At 32.2% G+C, this 10,661-nt stretch overlaps 1 long non-coding RNA gene across 1 annotated transcript; it reads left to right on the forward strand.

Annotated features, from left to right (window-relative positions):
• Positions 1 to 1,531: 1,531 nt before the first annotated feature.
• Positions 1,532 to 2,405, forward strand: LOC131655908 (uncharacterized). Its single transcript, XR_009299921.1, has 2 exons — positions 1,532 to 1,806; positions 2,193 to 2,405. It is a non-coding gene; the product is annotated as an uncharacterized LOC131655908 (long non-coding RNA).
• Positions 2,406 to 10,661: the final 8,256 nt, after the last annotated feature.

Genomic DNA, 10,661 nt, shown 5'->3' on the forward strand with positions numbered 1-10,661 from the left:
GGCACCTTACATGTCCATTACCAAATTCCATGTATTATTTAAATTTATTTATTTATTTTTACCTTAAACAATTTCTAGAATTAAAAATTTAAAATTAAAATTTTGACATTCCCAAGGTTGCAAGGGTAGCTGGGCATTGTGTGCTATCACTCAACCACTTCACATGTTTACTTTAAACTACTTTCATTTATTTATATTCATCAATACATTCACAGGTTAGAATATATTGTTTGGAACCACCTTCATCAATACGTTCACTGCTTTCATTTATTTGATAACGCCTTCATCCTCAAGAACCTGAAAATTCATCAAATCCTTTCATCAATCTTCATCAAATCTTCGACACCTTCTTCGTGTCATTTTTGAATCACCCTCTTCAATAATCCGTATTCTTTCATCCACAAAACCGAATTCACAGTTCTCAATTACTCTCATCTCAGTGAGACGACAACGTGCAACAACTTCCATCGTCACCTTCAATTCTGCAACATATGAAAGAACAAAACTCAAGAAGCAACAACTTACACAACTCAATCATCGTCAAGTCGCAGAACCGAAACGCAATCTCAACATCATCATTACAACTGTACCGAGACAAGGTTCTAGAAAAATCAATAAAGTAAAAAGAAGAGAGGCGCCAGAAAAAGAAAATGGCAAGTTGGTGGCGGCGTTACGATGAGTGGCGACGTTGAGATTTTGCTAGGAGAAGAGAAGGAGGCTGGCGCCGTTTCGGCCATGAGAGGGAGTGAAGTTTTCTCTAAACGTAGGCCAATGGTCACAAATAATGAGAATCCTAATCCCCTTTCTGATTAGTTGAGTTTTTGTTTCCTTTCCATTAATTAATTAAGAGAAATTTCTAAAAGTGTGTTCGAAAAAAATCTAGTGATAAAAGTGTGTTCGAAAAAATGAAAGCAATTTAAAGCAAACATGTGAAATGATTGAGTGGTTCTGTAGCACACAATGTCCAACTACCTTTGTCTTTGAAATTTTTAAAAATAAGAGATTAGAATGAATCTGGAGATAAACTTAAAGGACAAAAAAAATGTTTTAATTAAAAAATAATACAAACCACACTTGAAGTATTCTCCTTTTAAATTTTACACTAAGGTTTTTTCTTTTTCACATGGATTAACAATTCCAAGCCAACCCTGTCTGGTAGGTTAAAACGAAATCAGCCAGCCCCCTTTATCGTCCTTACTTACAATTGGCTTTCAACCTAGTCAATTTTTTTTTTGAAAGTTCGTACAAAGTGAAGTCGAAAACAACTTAAAGCAATTGTCCTAGCGTATTAATAAAATATGCAAAAGTGCATAGAACAAAATATAAGATTCTTTATCTCATCTATCATATAAGAAAATTAAATGTTCTGTCAATTACCATTCTGCCCTGCTGCATCAATATTGTTCCACGTGGATGGCTTCAGCATCTTCTATTCCTTCTACTTCCACTGCCATACAACTATTCTACTTGCCAACCAATGAATCATATAATTTATATAAAAAATAATTTTTGCTTATTATTATCACACTACTTTTCATTTAATACACTGCAAAATTCCTTTTCCCAATATCAGATCTTGATTCAAATTTTAGATCTTCTTTCTCTTTTATCTAACTTCTCACATCCCACTCTTCACTTCCTTCATCTCTCACATTCATAATCATATTTTTCTTCATTTTATTCTTTCTTTTCTCTTCCACTTCTTCCTATGGAAAAACATAAATGGATTGTCTTTTCATTTTTCAACTAAACTAAAATCAATATCTCAACTGGTGAAAAATCGATGGCGGAGGTGGCACGAACATGGTAACAACTTCTATTTTAATTTATATTCATACTTTCGTTTAATTTTATTGGATCTGAAAATGTTTTGCTTTATTTCATTGTTATGCGAAGAAGTTATATTTTTCGGACCTGGTATACATATATATGGTGGTGGTTTAAGCTATGCTTTTGTTGGTTTTGTGTTTCACATAGATTTGAAAATCCCAATCTTAAAAAAAAAAAATCTACAAATCTTATCAAAAGCAGATCTTGAAAAAACAGATAAGGGAAAAAATAAAATCTTTTCTATTTTTGAAATGTGAAATGTTTAATTTATTTTTGAATTTTATTACATGTAATATTTTTTTATCTGTCATTGATTAACTGATTAAAAAAATCATTCTAATTAAAATGTTCTAATTTAATAGGGAACAAGAAGAAAGTTGCAGATCAAAAGAGGAAAAAGAAAGTTGTTATGAGGAAGATGAAAAATCCAAAAGAATCAAATTGGATTGTTTTTATGAAGATAATGTAATTTTTAAAAAAAAAAATCAATTTGTAATCTCTTAAATTGTGATGCAATATTTGATAAACTTGTAGATATTTTGGGCAATACAACAAGTTATGCAAAATTGTTGTTATATTTTATCATTTCTTTTATATGCTAATTTTTATTTTATATTGAATGAGAAAGATATTTAAAATAATTTTATATGCTATTAATATTTTTTGTCACTTATGAATATCATTACACAATTTGTCTTATTAATATATTCGCTCGCATGCGGCTGTGACTATAAATTTTTTATCAATGTGAAATTTGTTTGATGCTTTGAAAATTGAGGTTCACTACTTCCATCCTTAATGTAGTATGAGTAGAACTTTTCCAACATTACTTTTGGACAAGCGTGCAACACAATGACCAATGTATTTATTAAATGCATTGAAAGAAGAGTTTTTCTATTCCAACATTAATGAAGTTCCGTACATGTAAATGATGATGTGACATGGTTAATTTTTCTGACATTTACTTTTTCAACATCATGCCCACGTGACTCCAGATAATGTAAACCCAACCAACACACTAACACATTGTGTGTTTAAAATGATAGTGAGACACATAATGTAAACTCAATCATATAAAGATTTTTTATTGTAATTAATATTTTTTATTATTACAAAAAAAAAGTAGCATGAAGTAATGTTTTTTCCATTAATTTTTAAATTTAGAAATAAAAATTAGGTTCATAATTATTAATGGATCACAATTTATCTAAAAATAAAAATTAAGATCACAATTTTCAAATCCAGAAATAAAACTAAATAAATTATTTATTTATTAAAAATTTTAAATTAAAAACTTAACATGAATAAGCTAAATATGATATGCTAACTACTGTATTAATGAATTATTCTATATTTTTTCAATTTTTTAAAATCCTAATAATTTAAGCCTTTTCAAATAGATTTAACTATGCCACATTTTAAAACATATATGTATTTATTGGAATTAGTATGATTTATCTACTTAGTATATTTTAAATTTTTTTTTAATATCATTTCAATAAATGTTAGAACTCATTTGATACGAGATGATTCAATTTCTACATCAAACCTAAGCAAATTGTCTATATATATTAAATTTGTTGAATCGTTTAATAGGTATGTATTGCTACTCTCATGTATTAATTGTTAATTGTCGTAACTATGTACCATTGAAGTAGTTATGTACCATTTGCAATACTTTTTGTTAAAAGCATAAAAGCAGGAAAATACATACCGTGGCTGATGTGAGCTACTTTGCTAGCCTATATCACATTTTTACACCTTTCATTTACCTTTCCAATACAATTTTCTCTAACCTCATACTCAACCTTTTCAATACGGTTTACTTTACCTTCTACAATTAATGATTATTTTTATTTTTTTTATCATTCACTATCACAATAGTCATTTAATGATGAGTTTGGTAGAAAGTGATTTTAAGGCCAATAATTTCATAACAGATTATTTTTAATAAATATTTTTTACAATTTTAAATTTTAAAAAGAAAACAATATATAAGAAAATTTATGCTTCTAAAATAAAATTAATAATATTTTTTAAGTTACTTTTAGTGTATAAAATGTGATGCAAAAATAAGATTATGTTTTACCAAACCTTTTTTGTACACGGGAACATGAAGTCATTGATCAAAATATTGATTATTAATGGGACATGAAGTTACTGATCAAAATGTTGATTATTAACGGGACATGAAGTTACTGATCAAAATATTTTTTAAAGTACACAGGAACATGAAGTTATTGATCAAATTAATATTTGTATACGAGAACATAAAGTTATTGATCAAAATATTGATTATTAACGGGACATGAAGTTACTGATGAAAATATTTTTTTTGTTCATTATGCATTCAATTATTATTTTTTCACGGATAACCATATATTTTTATATTAAAATAATATATATCTGAAACAAATAGGCGTTCCATACCAGAACCCGTGCGAACGCACGGGTTTGTTACTAGTTGCAATTAAAATAATATCTTTCTTAAACCCAAGCGTGGTGCAATATACAGCTACACATTCAAGAAATGAGCAGGTAACAAGTGGCAATCAAACACTAGAAGTGGAGTGAGCACGAGCAAGATTCCAAAAATAAAATAAATATCCTAAGAAACTGTTTATATAGATAAGGTATTTATTTTTTGGAATTAATGCTAATTTTAAAATCATATACTCTCTTACAATGCCCACTCACTCAAATCGACAATATTGAAAATATCTTGTGAAAAACAAAATATTGAAAATATCTAATCCAACCCCACCATCAGAAAAAGTGCAACTTTTTCGTGATATTTTATGAAACCTTTTCACTTTCATGATATTTTCATATACATACATGCCCACTTGCATATTGGCATTTAAATATTCAAATATTTATTTGATTCTGTTTGATTATTATTCAGCTGTACTTTTGGATTAGATGTACTCTACTTCTTTACTTTTTCTTTACAAAAGATACTCCCCTGCTTCTAACTGAAAATAAAAATCTAGCTGCTATAATTTTAGATTTATAAAAATATAAAATCACGCATAATAAAAATTGGTAATATTATTCATGAAATTAAAATAAATATTATACATATATATATATATATATATATATATATATATATATATATATATATATATATATATATATATATATATATATATATATATTGAAAATGAAGATAATCTGCTCCCTTATTTTCTCAATTCTGCTTAGTCAACTAATTGAGCATTAATATCTGTGGATTTTAAAAAAGTTTTCTATTGATTACAAAAGTGGAAATTGAAAGGGATAGAATTCACACACTTATTATTTTAAAATTTTAAATAAAAATATATTGCTTATAAAAAAAATACTTCTCCATGTTTAACTAAAATTGATGACTCAACACAACTTGATAGAAGAAGAAGAATACTTGCAAATACTTGCATGTCGAAATTAACAAATGTACATTGAGTTAGAGGTAGGGGTGGACAGAAACCCGCGAACCGTCAATAACCGCAAAAACCGAAATTAATTTCACTCAAATGGGCGGGTTGAGTCGGACGAACGGGTGAATGGGTGGACAAACCGGTTTTATGCAGGTTTAAATGGGCGGTTTCGGATTTGAAATCTAAACCCAGCGGTACCGCACCCGCCCGTGAATAGATAAGAAAAAGGTACTAAATCGTGATTCAGTGAAGAGTATTTAGCTTTTAAGAGTTGAAGCATTTTTATATTGTAAGTGTACACCTACTATGTACTAGAATAATTAATATTTAATGTCTGAAACTCCACTACCCGAGGTTTTTATCTACAATATTCATTTAAAAACTAGCATTTATTATATTAATAATATTGTAACATAACTTTATATTCACATCAATACTGTATAGTAGTAGCTAGCTGTAAATCAGTAGGTAGCTAAAAAGTAAAAAAATAAAACCCTTTCATTTAGGTTAGAATGATTTATTTTAACCAAATTGTTCTTTAAAATTCTTAGCAACATTATTTCTTATTCTTCTTCAAGTGAGATCTCTGTTTTACAATATCACGAAGCTGACCAAAATCACTTTCTCCTTCCTTTTTCCTCATCGCCCTTCTTCTTCATCGTCTGTTTCTTTTATTAAAGTATCAATTTTTTATATTTTGTTATTCTTTGGTTAAAGTTTGTGTTTAGTTGATGAATTCATAGGTTTTATAGATCTTAGATTGATGAAATAGTTTTGAGATTAAGATACTAATTTGTTGCTCTTTTAGCTTTTGTTTGTATATAGCTTTTTGTTAAAAAAAAATCTGCTTGTTTAATGTGAAACCCGCCCAAATTAACCTGCAAACCTGTAAACCGTTTAATCCGCAACCCGACCAATCCGTAGCAGTAGAATGGGCGAAAATGGTTTCTAGATTCTCATCCGCGGTTTGGGCCGGATTGATCATTTGGGCCCGAACCCGGCCGACCCGGCCCGTTGTCCACCCCTAGTTAGAGGTATGATTGACAAATACTCTGCATTTTTTTTTATAGTCATTCAAAGATAGGGATGATAAAAAAATGCGTATTCGCAAATATTTGCGGATAAAATCTATCTCGGATATAGGGCAGATAATTTAATGGATATATATAAATAAAATTTATAAATATTTAAATATTTGTTTCGTTAATGAATATGGATGCTGGTTTATGATATTAGTGTCCGCAAATATCCGTATCTGTTAAAAAAATATAAAAATTATTTAAATATCATTAGTTTATTACATATTGTCTTTTCACTTTTAAAAAAGTATTTGTCTTCTTATATTTCTTCTTTTTTTTTGAATTTTTTTTTTAAAAAAATATTTCACATTCCATACAAATCATATTTGCCCATTTCATATTTAAGTTTCTGTTAGACGCTGGCCTTAGGATCTAGAGGGGGGGTGAATAGATCGTTCACAGTTTTACGGATTTAAACGACTTTTCAGCGGAAGTGATTCTGAATCGACTCGCGTCTATTCCGAACCACTATCGAAACGATTATATATGTGATTAAAAACCAGTCAAAGACTTGAGGTAAATGATAAGAGTATATGTTGCAGAATCAAAGCGTTGCTCTTATTGAAAATCAGATTAACTTTTTGTATGATGGACAATGTTTGCAATGCAATAAGAGTGATAGAAACAAATGTACAAACACTTGGTGATAATGATCAAATTGAAGGTAATTCAATGTGTGGTGGATTGTGATGTTTATGTAAGTTCTTAATTCACAATCTTAACCCTCGAATCGTTGATCAATTTGCTATTATAAACAAATATGAACAGAATGTAAATGAAAAAGAAAAAGCGACAAGAACACGATATTTGTTTAGGCAGTTCGTCGATCGTCCTCGCTACGACTACGTCTGCCCCCAATTCCAAATTGAAATTGGGTAATCTTTCATTAATGTTGAAAGTAGTATATACAAAGAAGATAACAAAGCGATAAACGATAAACCAATTATGTCGATCCTTTGAATCTTCTTCCCCCTTAATCTTGAGCAAGATCAAGGTTATCCAAGAGCTTCACTTTGATTCCCTTCTGCAGTGTCTTGATTCCTTGAACTCCCCGTTCCTCAATCGTTACACTCAGCCGAATCCTCAATGAACGCCTCTTGATAAAAACCCCCAAGAACCACCCGTCGTGGAGGACAAAACCCGCAGATTTTATTCACCAACAAACCCCACAAACCTTCACCCACTAGGAATCTTCAATTCCGTTCCATGGACGTTATCAAACTCATCACTAACCCGCAACGCAAGAATGATTATGTGTAATTGTGTTGGAGATGATGAAGAACGAAGATGAGAAGCGTTTGTGTATCTTTCAGTCGTTGGTGTTGTCTTGAATAATTGAACCTTTGACAATATATATGATAGCTTAACAGTTGGAGATGAGAGAAACAGAATTTTTGGCATTCTTGATCAGTTAGGTCGACCTCTTGTAGTGCTTAGGCCGACCTAGCAGAGCTTGCAGAATTTTGCTCCTAGTTAGGTCGACCTGTTTAAGGAGTAGGTCGACCAAAATCTTCTTCAAATGCATTCTGGGGACATTTTCTCAGATTAGGTCGACCTAGTTGTTGTGTAGGTCGACCTAGCAGAGGTATATGGATTTTTCTTCATTTTAGGTCGACCTAGGTTGACAGTAGGTTGACCTAACTGCTGCTTTTCTGCATTCTTCTTGTTTTGCTTGTGTTGAGTCAACCTATAAGCATAATAGATCATCCTGTACTATCATGAGTGATCAATGCTTGCTTTTCTTTGAGTTTTCTGCTTCCGCCTTGTTGTTTGAATGCTTATTTGAGTTTGCCATGAATCAAAAACATCTTTGAGTGTAATCTTGTATTCACATACTCCCCCTTTTTGATGATGGCAAACCATTCGTCGAAGCTTTGGTGATAAGTGATAAGGACTCACCAAAGCTCCCCCGTACATTCAGCATCTATCTCTCAACCAAGCAATCTCTTCACAAAGCTCCCCCGTACACTCAGCATTACTCAGCATCTATTGCATCTATCTCCCCCTTTGACAACATCAAAAAGAGAAACAAAGAGACAGAATAGGAGAGTAACAAGAGAAATATAAAGAAGATATCGGCATTCATAGTAATAGATAACATGTAGATATTGAACCAATAAGAGCCAATCATGTTTTAAAGAAACACCACAACATACATAGTAGTCCAAGAGATTTATAGAAAATAACACAAAAAGGTATTACATCATATAGAATTTTAACATAATGCTTAATGAAATGAAATGCAATGAAATGATGATATGATGAAGAATCCATCCTAACGCCTGCCCCTTCTTCCTCTTCCTCTTTGAAATGTGTGAGGCCGATCTTCTTCAACTTGTTCCAACAGATCCAGCACAGACATGTTAAGAGTATTGAAGCTTTGACTTATGTTTGCATGACGATGCAATGCCGTTTCCTCAAACTGATTCTGTCTTAGAGTAGAGTTGGAGGCAAAAGTCTCAAAATCGCTTTTGTGGTCTTGAACCAAACTATATAGCGATTGATATTGACGTTGTTGTTCATCATACCTATCTTGTTGAAGCTGCTGCATGGTTTGGAACTGAAGCTGCTGCGTTTCAAAGTTCTGCTGTTGTTGAAGTTGCATAGCTTCAAGCATAGATACTATGTTGGATTGATCAGGAGGAGGTGGAGCAGTGTATCCCCAAGGAATTTCTTCCTCTTGAGACGGAACATATTGCCAATTTGGATCCGTGTCATGAGCTATGTCTTCCATGGTTTGATCCTCATCATTTGCTATTTCTTGATCATTTCCCTCTTCCTCATTTCCTACATTGTTTCCAAACTCCGTGGGATCATCATAGTTGTAGATAACCTTCCCTGTTCCCTTTTGAATGAGATAATAGGTTTTCCTAACAGGATTCCAATGGTATCCCATAAGAGTCAAGGTGGTTTGTGAGAATTCTTGAGATTGATGTATGCGAGTGTAGTGTAAGTGATCAAGTCGCATACCGAAGTGATTGACAATTGTTTGAATGATTGATCCATAACACAGTGCTGTAGTTTTCTGTTGGACCTCATGAAACTTAACAGCTAGGAAGTGAGGCCAATGTAAACGCGTTCTATTTTGCAGCAGATACATGAGCACCACTTCATTCCTTTCAATTCTTGAATACCCTCCTGCCCTTGGTCGAATGATTCTTGAGATTACCCAATTTAAGAGCCTAGGATCTCGCTTCGGATGACCGGCTGTTATTGTTTCATTAGGTCTGTCAAATACGGAAGGGTCTTTGAGGATAGTCTTCATGTAGGCCTCATGGTCATAGTTTCCCGGTACATCCCCGTCTACCATACAGAATTCATCACCTACAATTTTCAGACCAAAGATACTAATCCAAGCCCGTTTGTCAACAACATGCGACCTAGAGCCCATTTTGAAACAGAAATTACAACCGTCCCCTTTTGTAAATCCTGCATAGAAAGCCCTAACGGTATTTTCACAGTACGGAGTATCACACTGCACTAAGGGATGGATATTTTGATGTTCAATCAAAGCAGCGACATCAGGGATATGCATGTTTTCGACAAGATTTGGATCATAGGTATATTGCTTAACAATTTTTCTTTTCATCTGCCACTTCTCAAAATTTTCCCTACAATCAGGATGAACAAGAGCACTTACCGGTTGAGATGATGAACTAGAAGCAATTTCCTTTCCTTTTCTTGATTTTGGAGGCGTGGTTGGAGATGATTTGTGTGAGAGGGATGATTTTTGGACAATTTTGAGTTTGAGGAATTAGGGTTAGCCGTACCAAATGTGATGAGAATGAGAGGGAATGAAAGAATGGAATGTTTTGAATGAATGAGAATGGGTCGGGTCGACCTAACAGACCCAAATCTGGAAAAATGACAGCAGTAGGTCGACCTAAAGTGAGGCTAGGTCGACCTAACAGAAGTAACATAAAAAATGACCAATTTAGGTCGACCTAAATTATGAGTAGGTCGACGCAACTGGACCTTTTTAGTTTCTGTAAAGAAAATTCTTCTGTAGGTCGACTCAAATACAGAGTAGGTCGACCTAAGTTTCCTTAAATGATGAAAATGCCTTAGAAATGTTTCTATATGATGTATTTTTGTTTTGTCGTTTGCTTGAATGCCCAAACATTGTATGTTATGAATGAAAATGATGAACACATATACATATGTAATTGAGAAGAGTAGATAAGAACACATGAAGTCACTATAAGCATGTTAATTGATAGCATATTATAGCATCAATAAATTTTTTGGAAGTGAACAATAAACATGTTACCGCTTTCTCAATATGTAGGTGTTTTGTCATCATTGTGTGGAGTCTTCTTGTTAGTGTGCC

This window comes from Vicia villosa, linkage group LG3, assembly GCF_029867415.1.
Source record: "Vicia villosa cultivar HV-30 ecotype Madison, WI linkage group LG3, Vvil1.0, whole genome shotgun sequence".
NCBI lineage: Eukaryota > Viridiplantae > Streptophyta > Magnoliopsida > Fabales > Fabaceae > Vicia > Vicia villosa.